At 39.1% G+C, this 15,603-nt stretch overlaps 1 pseudogene; it reads right to left on the reverse strand.

The window, feature by feature from the left end:
• Positions 1–339: 339 nt before the first annotated feature.
• LOC103221175 (group 10 secretory phospholipase A2 pseudogene) lies at positions 340–826 on the reverse strand (annotated as a pseudogene).
• Between the last annotated feature and the right edge of the window lie 14,777 nt (positions 827–15,603).

A 15,603-nucleotide genomic window follows, 5' to 3' on the forward strand; every position in this document is an offset into this window, starting at 1 on the left:
ACAGATGTTTTTCTCACAATTAGACTAGGTTTATGGGTTTATCATAGAAGAAAAGTGCCATTTTCATCACAGATAATATCAAGATTATCAACGTGATTTATGATGCTTGATATTGACCTTGATCACTTGGTTGGGTTACTGTTTCTTGAGTGTCCCTATCATAAAAATACTCACTTAAATTTCCCCCTTCTAACTGTACTCCTTGGAAGGAAGTTCCTTATACATAGCCCTTAAGGAGTGGAAAATTATGGTCCCCCTCCATTAGGATGAAGTAACAATATAATACTTTTTCATTAGCGAGAAGGAGTTTTATTTCTTTGTGCAAAGGAGCATTTCAAGTCAAGCTAGCCAGTCACACTTGGGTGAGTCCTGCTGACACCGAAACTGGGGGTAGAAGAGGTACTTTAAGTTGTACTCAGTTTGGGCTAAGCAGTTAGCAATCTCCTGGTCACACCTGCACGAGTGTTTTTGGCATTTGTTCTCTGCTGGTGCAGTCAATGGCATCCCGGCACCGGCCATGGCCTCCCAGACCACAATAGCAACCGTATTTCATATAGGCAAGTGGGGTTCGGGAGTCAATACAACCCACAGTTCCTGCCAGTTCCAGGATCCCACGTCGGTGCACGTGTGACCTCTTGGAGGCCTCGTGGGACCCAGGGCCAGGTCCCAGCAGCAGCAGCAGCAGCAGCAGCAGTAACAGCAGCGGCAGTAGTATTAATAACATGACTGGCAGGCACAGAGGTAGCAGCCCAATCCGACAGTGGGAGGTATGGAACAGTGTAGGCGGGCCAGTGTAGTCACCAAGGCTGGCCAACCTAGTCACCATACCAATATAATTTATTTGGAATTTTTTTTTTTGTACTGAATATTTGTTTCTTTTCCTGTGTTTATTAACTTATTTAATCATATATTTATACCAAATCTGAGCTCATGGATATGTGTTTTATACTCTGGGCTCTAATCCCAAACTACTTATTTCATTGCTGAAATCTTTCTAGCTTTGGCCATTGGGAGCTTTTTGGTCCTGAGTCCCTTTGAGATACTCTCATTAATTTGTGTGTGTGTGTGTGTGTGTGTGTGTGTGTGACAGAGAGAGAGAGAGAAGAAGAGAGACAGAGTAAGGGAGAGAGAATGCCGTTTTTTACTTCTAGCACTATAAGACACTGCAGGCTCATCTTGTATTTTCCTGCCCCAGTCCTAGTCACTCATTTCTCCAGGGATCCCTGATTCCTTTATTTTGGAGAATGATATTAGGAACCAAGATCTGGGTGCTAGGTGTGTTCATTGCTATTGGGATGTAGTTTTTTTTTTTTTTTTTTTGTAGGCTTCTCACCTGACAGAGCAATTAATATATGTATGTATACTACTTTGTATATATACACATATTTATAAATATTTCTATGTGTAACCATCTGTTTCCATATTGTTAATTATTATAGAAGTTCTTACTGATGTCTCTAGTTCTAATCCATTACCACATGCATCATTCTACTGCCCTCCTTTTCCTTATCTATAAATTCCTACTTCAATAGTGAGAAAATTGCCTCCTATCATCTGCTATCCATTTGCTTAATTGTTGAATTCCTGTATACTTGAATAGCAGTATCAGGCAGTACTAGAACTCTTAATCCATACCTCTATGGGGAAAAACTTTATCAACTAGAGTACTTCTGTAGTTCCTTTTGCCTTGAGTCTTACAGATGCCATCAGTTGCAGAGCAAAGTGTGTTTTGAAGAGTATTTAATTTTAATAAAGTCCCACTTGCTAATTTTTTTTCATGGATTGTGCTTTCAGTGTTGTATCTAAAAACACACCACAAAACCCAAACTCACCTCTATTTTATCCTATGTTATCTTCTAGAAGTTTTACAGTTTTGTGTTTTAATGTTTAGTTTTATGATCTGCTTTGAGTCACATTTTGTGAGAGGTACAAGGTCTGTGTCCAGGTTTTTTTTTCGTTTTGTTTTTTTTAATATCCCCAGTTGTTTCAGCACCACTTGTTGAAAGACTGTCCTTTCTCCACTGAATTGCCTCTGTTCATTTTTCAAAGTTCTTGCTTTTTATTTTGATTAAGTATTTTTTATTATTGTAGTCCCCTCTTCCTTAAGTAATTACATATTATTTTATTACTTTTTAGTGGTTGCCATAGAGATAACAACATGCTACTCAATTTATTAAACATCTATGTAAGTTGTCACTTTTGTGATTTCCCAGGCCAGTGGTTCTCAAACTTGAACATGCATCAGAATTGCCTTAAGCGTTTGTTAAAGCACAGATTGCTGGGTTCTGTCATCAGGGTTTCTGATTCAGCAGGCATGGGGTGAGGCATGAGAATCTGCATTTCCAACAATTTCCTAAGTGATACTGGTGATGCAAATGCAAACCTGGAGACTACACTTTGAGAACAGCTGTGTTAATCACAGACACTGAAAAACATTTTCACTCTACTTGTTCTTTTGACTTCTGTGCTATTACTGTCATATCTATATCTATATCCCCACAAAGCAATATTCTTATTGTTTTATATTGTAAATATTCACTTATATTTACTTCTATATTATTTTCTCTGTTGGTTTTCATTTCTTCTTGCACCTTTGAGTTTCCATCTGGGACCACTGGCCATTACTTCTGCCTGAAGAACGCCCTTTAGCATTTCCCGTAATGCAGGTCTGTTAGTAAGAAATTCACCCACACTTTGTAGGTCTGAAACTATCTTTCTTTTGCTTTTATCTTTGACGGGTATTCTTGGTGAGTATGAAATGCTACATTATTGTTATTTTCTTTTAGCACATTGTCTTCTGACATTCATGGTTGTTGTTGAGAAGATGGTCGCTTATTTTACTGTTGCTTCTTTGAAGATAGTATCTCTTTTGACTACTTTAAAAATTTGCTTCTTGTTTTTGGTTTTCAGCTGTTTTATGCTGATGTACTAGGTTATACTTTTCTTTGTAGTTATTCTGATTAAAACTTCTTGAATGTGTGACTCGAAGTCGTCCATCAAATTTGTGTTATTGTTTTTTTCCTTTTTGATGATATTGTTGCCAGAGAATATGGTATTTATGACACTCATCCTTTGAGATGCGTCCAGTCTTGCTGTATGGCTGTGTTTAAGTGGTTGATTTTTGAAAACATTGCTTCTGTGTTGAGAAGAATGTGTATGCTCTAGGTATTAGGGGTACAATTCTAAATATGTTAATTATATTAATACCAATCCCTTTTAATGTATATTGCTTAAATATTGTTTATCTGTATAAATTTCCTATCTTCTAAGCTGTCAATAATTACTAGAGGTGTGTTAAAGTATCCTATAATGATTTTGAGGCAATTTTCTTACATATATCTGGATTTAAAATGGCTATAATCACATAGTGAATTGAAAACTAAAATCAATAGATAGTACACTTCTCTATTTCCAGTAATGCTCTTTGTCTTACATTCTTTGTGAGACAGGATCTCACTATGTCACCCAGGCTGGAGTGGACTGGCGCTATCTCGGCTCACTGCAATCTCTGCCTCCCATGATCAAGTGATCCTCCCACCTCAGCCTCCCAAGTGGTTGGAACTACAGGCATTCGTCACCACATCCAGCTAATTTTTGTGTTTTTTGTAGAGATGAGGTCCCACCAACATTCTGTTTTATCTAATACTAATGTAGTGGCCTCTGCATTATTTTGATACTTGTTTAGTATTTCTTTTGTCTTTGTATTTTTAACCTTCCCACATTTTAAAAGTATGACTATGATAAACAGTATAGCTATGTTTTCTTTTTTTTTTTTTTAAACTGGTATTTACTCCTTTTACATTTGGTGTGATTGTTGGTGTATTGGTACTTATTTCTATCAATGTAAAATTTCCCCTGTTTGTTTCACTCCTGTTTCTTCCCTTGTCTTTAAAAAATTAATTTAGTTTTTCTGGTTAAATTTTTTTCTTAACCAAATGTTTTCCCTTTACTACTTAAACATAATACACTATTTTCTTTCAGTACTACTGAAATCTTATCATACATGTTAAACTTAAGTAATATTAAAGTGAATCAATGAGTTAAATGATCTGAAAAATAAAAAGAATCTTATAACACTTTTCAATCAGCTACCTACTTCTGACTCAAATGCTATTGAAAGCAAATACTTTAGTTCTATACCTTATTTTTTAAACCCTGTAAATTATATCTCCTTCTCTTCCTCACCTTCTTTTTTCTACTTCTTCCTCTTCATCCTTTTTAATCTCTTTTTCATGCATATGTTGTCATCTTAGAATTATCTACATTTGTACTAATTTTTTCTTTCTGCATTTTAGACTTTTGCAATAATTTTCTTCTATTGAGGCACATCTTTTAGGAGTTTCTGTGAAGATCTGTTGATGCCAAACTCTAGTTTTTTGTTCATCTAAAAATGAAAATTTCTTTATTTTCTAATTATTTATGAAAAGATGGTTTTGCTGAGTACATAATTTTATTTATTTTATTTTATTTATTTATTTTTTTTGAGACGGAGTCTCGCTCTGTCGCCCAGGCTGGAGTGCAGTGGCCGGATGAGTACATAATTTTAAGTTGATAGTTAATTTCTCTAAATACTTTAAAGTTATTAAACCCTTTCTTTTGCTTTCTATTGCTACTATTGCGATGCTAATCATCATTCCTTTTCCTTCAAGTTACTTTTTTTTTTTTTTTTTTGAGACGGAGTTTCGCTCTTGTTGCCTAGGCTGGAGTGAAATGGCATGTTCTTGGCTCACTGCAACCTCTGCCTCCCTGGTTCAAGCTATTCTGCTGCTTCAGCCTTCCTGAGTACCTGGGACTATAGGCACCTGCCACCATGCCCGGCTAATTTTTGCATCTTTAGTAGAGAAAGGGTTTCACTACTGGCCAGGCTGGTCTTGAACTCCTGACCTCAGGTGATCTGCCCACCTTGGCCTCCCAAAGTGCTGAGATTACAGGTGTAAGCCACTGTGCCCAGCCTCAGATTACTTTTAATATCTTCTTTTTGTTTTTTATGGTCTGCAATTTCACTAAAATGTATATCTTTATGGATTTCTTTTTACTTATCTTGCTTATTATACATTGACTTTGTTTACTTATGAACATACGTATTTCATCAATTCTTTTTCTTTTTTTTGAGATGGAATTTCACTCTGTCTCCCAGGCTAGAGTGCAGTGGCGTGCTCTCAGCTCACTGCAACCTCCACCTCCTAGGTTCAAGAGATTCTCCTGCCTCAGCCTCCTGAGTAGCTGGGATTCTAGGTGAACACCACAAAGCCCCAGCTAATTTTTATTTTTTTAGTAGAGATGGGGTTTCACCATGTTGTCCAGGCTACTCTCGAACTCCTGGCCTCAAGTGATCTGCCCACTTCAGTCTCCCAAAATGCTGAGATTATAGGCGTGAGCCACCATACATGGCCTGTATTTCATCAGTTCTGAAAAATTCATTTTCTCCTCAAATAGAGCAGTTCTCAATTTTCTCTATTCTCCTCTCAAGGACTCTGACTAAATATATATTAAAGCCTTTTATTCTATCTTCCATATCTTTTAATCTATCTTAATGTTTACCTCCTTTTTTTCTATATACTGGATCCTGGATATTTCTTTCACATACATCATCCAGTTCACTAATTCTTTCTTATCCACAGCTAATCTGCAACTTAAACTATTTGTTAAACTTTCTTTTTCAACTATTATATTTATTTCCAAAAGTCCTTTTTGTTTTTATTTTATAAATCTGCATATTTTTGACAGTCTCTTAACAATCATTTTATGAACACATCTTTCATTATTTAAACAGTTCATAGAGTGCAGTTTTATATTCTATATCCAACAGTTCCAAAATATGAATTGCTTAGGGGCTTAAATCTATTTGTAGTTACTGGTGACTTGTAATAAGGGTGACTTCTTTCAATGTGTATTTGCTGATTTTGGTTTTGAGTTCATATTTGTTTCCTTTTAATCTGTGAGAATCCTGTGGGAATACGTAGGGGATAATTTTCTCCAGAAAACACTTTGCTTTTGCTAGGAAACAGGGGAAATACTGACCTGCAATACTTTAGTGTCCTTTGAGAATGTTAGCTTAAAGTAGTACTTTCAGGTACAGTTCCTGTATTTGCTTCTAGTCCAAGAGTTAGTTCAGCTACCACAGCTCTGATAGTAGCTTTTGTCTTTAGGCCAGCCCATTTTCCCCCTTTTATTATTGCTCACTGTCTTGCCTTTTGAAAATTTATTTTTTGGAAGGATATTGAAGATTTCCCCTTGTCTTTACTAATTCAGAAATGAAATAAAGGATGATTTATCCAGGATCTACGTGTTTTTGAGGGGCAGGATCTTTCAGAATATTTAATCTCTTTTACTGCCAGAAGGAGAAATCTGAGGCCCTTTTTTCAAGTGTTTCTTTGATAAGGTTTAAAATATTTACGACTGGTTCTTCAGATGAATTTAAACAAAGTAATTAAGTAACAAAACCGATCTTACCATGATCAAACAGTGTTCCTCATAACTCCAGTTTTATGATCTCCCCATTCACTTTATCTTGCATGAGGAATGTAAACTTGCCATGGAAGGCTAGATTTAGAATGTTCAAATGAGCAATTATCTTTTAACACCAACACAAGTCATGCATACAATTTGGCAGATTGAAGATTACATACAGAAGAGACTTGAAGTTCCTTGCAAAACAAATAGAGGAGTGAGAACATGACTGAGTGGAAGCCAATGAGCTTCATTTCTTTAAAAAGTTTAAAAAAAAAAAAGGTAAAGAAATCAGTGGCTTGACACTAATGAGACTGACAGCCTTTAAAGCTTTAGAAATTTTTTCTCTTAAACCTTTATACATATCCAGAGTATCCAAAGCTTTTCTGTGAATACAGCAGCGTGTAAAATTTGCTTTCAATGTGCAAGGTTGACTCTATGGAAGGTTCATGGCTATTTGTGAATTCTAAAATTAAAGTTAAAAAACAGATTATAAAAGATGGACTATCACTGATACATAAACTATAGGCTCATCCTAAACAATAATCTTGGTGAGATCCTGCATTTGATATTCATATACCAGTTATATTTCCTACACTATGGAATGCATTCTTCGCCATGTGTGTGTATCAATTTAGAAAACATCATATGAAGTCAAGTAGGAGCCGTGGGTATCAGAGAAAAATAAGCTTGCTATCTGAAATTAGACCACAGGGTCTTGAGAAAGGGTCTTGCACTGTCACTCAGGCTGAAGTGCAGTAGCATGATCTTGGCTCACTGCAGCCTCAACCTCCTGGGCTCAAGTGATCCTCTCACCTCAGCCTCCTAAGTAGCTGGGACTACAGGTGCACCACCATGCCTGGCTAATTTTTTGTAGCGATGGGTTTTCCCCATGTTGCCCAGGCTGGTCTCAAACTCCTGGGTTTAAGAGATCCATTCACTTTGGCCTCCCAAAGTGCTGGGATTGCAGGCATGAGCCAGTGCATTCAGCCTGCAGTTGTTGTTTCTTGACTAATAAACAAGTTTTGGTGTGCAGAGGCTTGATCCCCACTTACATTTTGAAGTGCCTTTTCAGTTTTCATACGATGAAATTTATGTTCACTTCTCTGCCCTGGGTCTCAGTTACTGCCCTAGACGATGAAGAGTCAAGATCATGCATCCTCTCGCGTGTCTCCCAGCACTGAGTTTGGTGTGCTATGTGAAGCCTGGCATGTGTGTTGGGATTCACCACAGCCTCTTTTTATTGGTATAATAAATGTTTATATGGTAGCAAAAGGGAGGACAAGTTCCTCCACCATGGACCTACACACACTCAAAATAAATACAGCTTTGCTTCTGAAATACTGTCTTATCTGTAGATTACTTTCTCTTTTATAAAAATGTATATTTTTCAAATGACAGCCATTTTCATGTGTTGCTCCTTCTTAGAGAACATTGAGTTACCTCCTTCGAGCAGCCATGATAACGTTGGTGGCTTCATCCACCCCCCTTTAGGCAATATCTAGGACAATAAAGCAGAAAAATGGAAAGAAATTAATACTATGGTGACACTATGGGGGCCTCTATATCAACCCTTGCTTGAAGCTTGAGCTGAATTTTCGATTATATGAGTCAATGTACTCATGTATTGTATAAGACAGATTTTGGGTTTTAGTCGCAGGTAAAAGCATCCTAAGGAAAATATCTCTTATTAAAGTGTAACTTGCACATATGACTCAGATAAAGATTGATCACCTCTGAGGGAAACCAAGTTTAGGTTTCACTCCACGTTGGAGTGCAGTGGTATGATCTTGGCTCACTGCAACCTTGAACTCCTGGGCTCAAGTGATCCTCCCGCCTCAACCTCCCAAGGAGCTAAGACTACAAGCACCTGCCACCACGACCAGTTAATTTTTAAAATTTTTGAGAGATGGGCATCTGGCTACGTTGCCCAGGTTGGTCTCAAACACCTGACCTCAAGTGATACTCCTGCCTCAGGCTCCCAAAGTGCTGAGATTACAGGTGTGAGTCACCTTGCCTGGCCTGAATATGCTGTTTTGACTTTTGAGATTAAAACTGAAGTAAATGAAATGAACTCACTACAATCAGCCAATGGCCAGCTGATCTATAACAGTAACAAAACCGATCTTACCATGATCAAACAGTGTTCCTCATAGCTCCAGTGGCCAGCTGATCTATATGGTAAGATCGGTTTTGTTACTGTTAGAGATGAACAACGCAGGTTTCAACTCTTTGGAGGGAGAGTAACTTACTTCTACACCTTTCTGTATCACATCATTCTTTTCTTCCTGAGCCCCAACTCTGTCTCAGTAGCTTTCTGTAGCAGCCACTGCTGGCACATAAGATAATATCTATCTGTGCTTCTTATCACGCCTTTCTGTCTAGTCCTAAATGTCAGAATGGGTACTAACCCAACTTTGGGCTTTGCAAGAAAATGTTCTCATCTTTTATTATCAGTTGCAAAGCTTTGGGGGCAGAGGAGACAAGAAGATTCATTCATTATTTTTAACACATATTTAAGTTTCTATGGAAAAAAAAGGAATGAGATTCAATCCACAAAAGTTAATGGAAAAGTAACATCGGATTTCATGGTGGGCAGAGGTAAGGCACCACGGTTCCCAAGACAGCAGCAAGTCAACTTAAGGAAGAAAAATTGCAGTGCCCACCTTCTTCCACAGAGAGGCACTCCAAGCTTATCACTGAAACCGTGCACGGTGGTGTTTTTAGTGAGCGGTTGCAGAAAAAGAGCTTCCAATCTTTTCTCCATGCCTAGGGATTATTAAGAGCGTAGAATTTAAAGTACATTTGCAGGGCTCGATGTGAATGAGGCAAAACCATTTTAATATCAATCCCAATGGTGCCAGCAACCCATTCTAAATTAAGTCAGGTTTAAATATGTTACAGAAATGTGTTAAATTTGAGAACAAATTTCACTTAGGATCTGTGGGTCTCTGTTACACAAAAGATGGAATACTTTGGAGGCAATGCAGTTCTTATTTAAAGCTAAAATATGGCTTATCAGAAAACTATACTCAGTCCGCTTCAAACACTCATGTCTTCACTAGAATGGGCAATACAGAATTAAAATTACACCTTGAGTAAACAGAATTGTAGATAAATGAGTTATGTCTCAAGACGTGTTCAGTATTTTTATTCTTGTGTCTGGGCCAAAAGTCCCTATGTCCAAAGGCCCCGTGGCATTTCCAAATCAGCCGTGGGTGACGGTGGGACCGCGGGGGTCGTATGATGCCAATGCAAGCGTACCGGGTGGTCCTCATGGTTTGTTACCGTCCAAAATGCAATCATTAAAGGGGCAGCCTTTACCTTCCCTAGTGAATACAAAAAGCCTTTGGAGACCAAAGGGCTGGAAGACTGGCGCAAACACCATCCCGCGTGCTGACCCCTTGGCCAGAGCCGAGGCGGGCGGCCCGGAGTCCCCAGCGCTGAGCCCCCAGGTTCCCAGGAGCGCAGGTCGCTCTCCGCCCCTCGCCCGGGCCCACGGAAAGGGCTAAGTGGCTTGCGACCAAATAGAGAGTTTAAAAGGAAGCTTTCACGTGAAGCCCAAGGGAGCGGCAGCCCAGATTGTGTGGCGGGCAGAGCTACGGGTTCCGAGGGTCCCCGGGGCGAAGCGGGCAGGGGTGCAGCTCCCGGCTGCAGGCAGATGGAACCCGGGCTCCCGGGCCGGCGCGCGGGGGGCTGCCACCTCGACATCCTCTCATTCGGCTCAAGTTTATTCTGGGCCACCGAGAGCTGGAACAGGAAATGTTCCGTCTTTCATGTCCACCGGTGGGCTTCAGACAGTTTTGCACCTCCCGGCACGCACTGATTAGCCGGCTGAGTTCTGCCGCATTTGAAGTTCACCATTTATTATTAAAGAGAAGTGGCAGTGATTAGTGCGGAGTCCTCGGAGAGGGGAATAAATATTTACTAAATAAGAACGTTCAGCCATAAAGGAACGGCTCGAACAGGTTTCTGAAACCCCGGCGCGGGCCCCAAGTGCCGCCCCCAGGCAGGAAGCGGCGTTGCGGGGCTTTCCGCGGGAGGCTGCCATCTGCAGACCGTGCTAGGCGGCGACCTCCGCGGCGCAGGGCTCGGCCCGGCACAGCCAGGGCCCGACGAAACTCGGCACTCTGGGCGTTTAAGTTATTTTATAGGCTGTGTTTATTTTTATAAAGGCAGAGGTGAATGTCAAACTAAACTTTTGAACCTTTCTTCAATTTAAGCAACAAAGTAGCATTTTATCGCTCAATTCAGGGTATTGTGTTGCTTTCAGCATTAGGATTTTCTGAACCCCAGTATGCTCCAAAATGTACCCAAATTGTGAGTATCCAAAAAAGCATATTTATGTATATTTCAATACATTATGTCATACACTGCAAATTAAACAGTTTTTATTTGTCAACTGAAGAATAATAGTAAAAAAAAGTATATTTAATTTGGCAATTAACTTACACGATGGCATCCCTGTCCAAAGCATTCATGTTGGTTGTTTAGAAAGCTTTTTCCTGAATTATTAGAATAATTCTTTTACTGTAGAAAATATGAAATTTACCTATATCTAAACATCAGTATCATATGCTTTTTTCCATCATATTTTGTAGTGGGAATTTTCCAATGATATTACAGATTTTTAGGGACAAATTTGGTGTCTATATCCATTTATTTAACTTATAGTGAATTAATAAACATTAAGGTAGTTTCAAGTTTTCCTTATTATAATATCTCAATTAATATTTTTGTACACAATTCTGCACTTCTCTGATTATTCCCTGGCACCATTTTATTTTGAATTTCTTTTATTGTTAGTTGGATTTAATATTATACTGCAAACAATTACAGAGAAGGGTCAGTTTTTGCTCATCACCATGTACCTGGTGTCTTGTATTACGCTGAGCACATACCAAATGACCAATAAATATTGACTGAATGAATAAAAGAATACAAAGTTAGCAGAACATTTGAATTTGTTTTGTGAATTGCTTAATATTATTTATTATTATAACAGTTATCTTTTTCTTATGAATTTATAAGCTGTGTTTTACATAATAAGGATTTAACCTTCGGTTTGTCGCATATATAGCAAACCTCCCTCCCCTCTACAAAGCATAAGTTTGTGTGTGTGTGTGTGTGTGTTTGGGCACTTTTTGACTTCTAGAAGTTAAAAAAAATTTCATAAGGTTATATTTGGATGATACTCTTTATCACACATGCAAATTAAATGGCTATAGACAATACAATCTAAACTTAGAGGCATTTTTACATAGTTTGGATAGCACATTTTCATTCTTCTATTTATCAAGTTTTTCCTTGGACTTGGAATTTTTTTCAGGACATAACACATGAAGTAAAAAAGTATTGCAATCTTAGTCTCAGTCTGACAAGCACAGGATCTTGAGCCTGATATACCAAAGAAAGATCTGTCAATTCCTTATTTCCCAAACAACCATTTATTTACCTTTTTTCTTGTTCACTATAATGAAAGATATGAATAGAAAAAAGATGCCGATTTTTAAGGGTTTTTTTTGTATGTGTCTCATTCCAACTGAATGTGTAATTCCCTTCTGTATCTCACCTGGTTGTGGTTGAAGTGACAAGTTTTGGGGACCATGAGTTGGAAATGGGTATCATTATTTGACACAGCAACAATGAAACACTTTATGAGTATGGGTATTCTATTGGTTTGCAAGGGCTGCCATGACAAAACACTGCAGAAAAGATGGCTTAAACAATAAGAATGTATTTTCTCACAGTTCTGAGGGCTAGAGGTCCAAGGTGAAGGTGTCAGTAGTTTTGGTTGATTCTGAGTCCTCTCTGCTTGGCTTGCAGATGACCTTCTTGCTGTGTCCTCAGATGGCCTTTTCTCTGTTCATGCATGTTTTGTTGAAATTTCTTCTTTTTATGAGGACCCAAGTCATATTGGGTAAGGACCCTTTAAACATCTGATTTTAACCTAATTACCTCTTTAAAGACTTTATCTCTATATATTGTGACATTTGGAGGTACTGATGGTTGGAATTTCAACGTATTAATTTTGGGGGGATGCAATTCTGTTCATAACAGATACCTAATGGGGAGAGAGATTATGCCTTAGATTTATTTTTAAAAAGATAAATATTGCCAGAAATAAAAGCATGGTATAGAAGTTAAAGACTAAGGCAATGTTACAGCATTTAAGTTACAAAAGCCAACAGGATTTCACATTCCATGTACTTTTAGTTAGGTTAGGCTTGAGGCCTAGCGGTGGGAAAGAAGCTTGCTTGAAGTAGACTTTTTGCTTACATCACGACCTCTTTGGGTTTCCTGTGGCTCTGCTTCGTTTCTGTTTTTACTCTAGACATAGGGCAGTCTCTAACTGGGACACCATTGCTTTTGCGACTAGACCAAGAACAGCCTCAGTGAACCCCAAGCTTATAGCTTCAACTCAGAATAATATACGTCACTTGGAATTGTTTCACAATTAACTTATTTTAACTTATTCCATTTAATAAGCATTTAGCAATTGCTTTTGGAGTTATTTGTTTGCCTTTTGAAGATGCTGAAGGAGGCCAGGAATGTCAGTGAGAAAAAAGAGGAGAGTTCTTAGTTCAATCAGGTTCTGATTGGTTGGTTTAGTACTATTTATCCTGCAAGGTCCATTGAGTTCCTGGAGTTTTCTTGGATAACTCCAGTCAACACTGACATGCTTCTTTCTGCCTGCTTATCATTCACGGATTCATTCCATAAATACTTATTGAAGCCAAGTGTGTGTAGTGGACAAGTCAGGCATGGTTTGCGCTGTCATGGAGTTGACTTTCTAGTAGGAGGAGACAGACACTAAATAACAACACATGTAAATCTGACGATTTCAGATGGTGAAAAGGGCTGTGAAGAAAAGCGTCAGGTGAGATGCTAGAGTGTGTGAAGCTGGGCTGAGAGGCTGATTGGTGCTGAGTAGGGAAGGCCTTTCTCAGTAGGTTACACAGGCGCTGGGATCTTACTGAAAAAAGCAACCAGCTGGGTCAGGAGAGAGACTGCAGTCCCCAGGCCCTAAGTTAGGTGGCAGCTTGGCTGATGGAGGACTAGGCAAAGGCCAGTGTGTCTAGATGCTAGTGAGAGTGGAGATGTGTGGGGGAGACGGGGGTCTTGGAAGTCGGCAGGGCCCAGGGCAGCTAAGCCTTTATGGTACCTTGACAAGGAGTATGTCCTCCAACCCCCACCCGCCCACCAAGTAAAATGGGGAGTCATAAGGTTTTAAACTCCTCAGTGACACAGTGGCAAGTTCTGGTATATGTTTTTAAGTAACTACTCAGATTGCTGTGTGGCAGATGGACAGAGTGTAGTGAGGAGTGGGGCAGAGAGACCAACTTAAATTGTGGCATTTGATCATTTTCAAGCCAATATTCTGAGGGGGCCCCCAGGGAGCAGATCACAAGCACCTTTAGGACAGAAACATGCTGTTTTCTCTTCTTCCTCTTCTTTATCTTCCTTCTTTCATTTTTTTATTACTGTTGGAGGCTTTAACAGTGTTAGCAATATAATGGGCTCAATCCTTGTATTGAGTTGGGCAACCCTCTGCCAATTAATGCCGTAACTTTTTGGGTATAGAATTGGCCCTGAGTATCTGCCACTTGCCTCGAATGTATGGAATCAAATTCTTTTGGTGATTTCAGCTTCTTGGAAAAAGGTTAACTGCATAATGAAGAGGTACTATTTTCTTAACATGCATTTACTACAATGACTATTTTATCCTTCTTAAAACTAGTCATTGTTGCATATTTAATCGAAAGGTTGGAGGCCTTTTGTAGTTATATGGAAACAGATTAGTCATTTCAGCTTGTGAATTTTTCTTCATTCCTCAATAAGAATGGTTAGCCCTTGGCCTTTACCCCCACTTTTTTTTTTTTGCTAAGTTTCTACTTGGGGAGGTCAGAAATCTTAATTTTAATAAAGTTTTTCTTTAATTGACAAACTGTAAATATTCTGCATTTTGGCATGTTACATTTATATGGCTTTAATTCTGGAGTCTCCTAATTCATTAACTATAGAGGTGCTTGAGAAGGTCTGTAGATGTTCATAGTAATCACCTGTGATGTTCGGCTGCCGCTGACTGTAGGTGAGGGAGGAAGCCGCTGCTTGGGAAGTGGAGGCAAGGGGGAGGTTAGAGGCTTGTGGCAGCTGCTGATAGAATTGAAGTGCAGCAATCACATGAAAATTCAGTTAGGAATTGGTGATCCCTGCTCTGGTTGGCTTTGAGGTTGTGTCTGTTTGGATCATAAAAGATAAGAGAACCTTATGGCCGGGCGCAGTGGCTAGCGCCTGTAATCCCAGCACTTTGGGGGCCAGGCGGGCGGATCACAAGGTCAGGAGATGGAGATCATCCTGGCTAACACGGTGAAACCCCGTCTCTACTAAAAATAGAAAAATTAGCCGGGCATGGTGGCGGGCGCCTGTAGTCCCAGCTACTTCGGAGGCTGAATCAGGAGAATGGCGGGAACCCGGGAGGCGGAGCTTGCAGTCAGCCGAGATCTTGCCACTGCGCTCCAGACTCGGCCACAAAGGCAGACTCCGACTCAAAAAAAAAAAAAAAAAAGGAAAGAGAACCTTTCATACCTGTCCTACCCCGAGAGCAGCTAAGAGTACAGACCTAGGTTGGTGCTCTTTACTGTGTGACCTTGGACAAATTCTTAAGCTCGTTAAGCTTAAATTTCCAAAGCTGCAATATGAGGATAATCATAGTACTACCTCATAGTGCTTCTTTGAGGATTAAATGAGATGGTAAGGTGGAGTATTCAGCATATTGGAAGTGCTCAGTAAATATTAACTATTGTTATTAGTGATGTTTTCTTATTATAGTAATGATACCTTTTCGCTATCGCTAGTTAAGAAAATACAGACATGCAAAAGGAAATAAAATTATGCATATCCCATCATCCAGAGATAAATAAAGGTGCTCTACTGCCAGTTGTTTTCTCTGCAAACATTGTTATCTCACAAAATTTGATTTTATTCTCTAATATCTATTATTAACACTGCAGACCGTTCTATGATGTTCTATAATACATGACTAGCTGAATAGAATTTCATTGTATCGATGTATCATATTGTAGTTTATCCTGTCAACTCTCTTTTATTTGACATTTAGGATTGTTTCCAATTTTTCATTACTGCAGAGAG

Source organism: Chlorocebus sabaeus, chromosome 15 (assembly GCF_047675955.1).
Source record: "Chlorocebus sabaeus isolate Y175 chromosome 15, mChlSab1.0.hap1, whole genome shotgun sequence".
In the NCBI taxonomy this organism is placed as follows: Eukaryota; Metazoa; Chordata; class Mammalia; order Primates; family Cercopithecidae; genus Chlorocebus; species Chlorocebus sabaeus.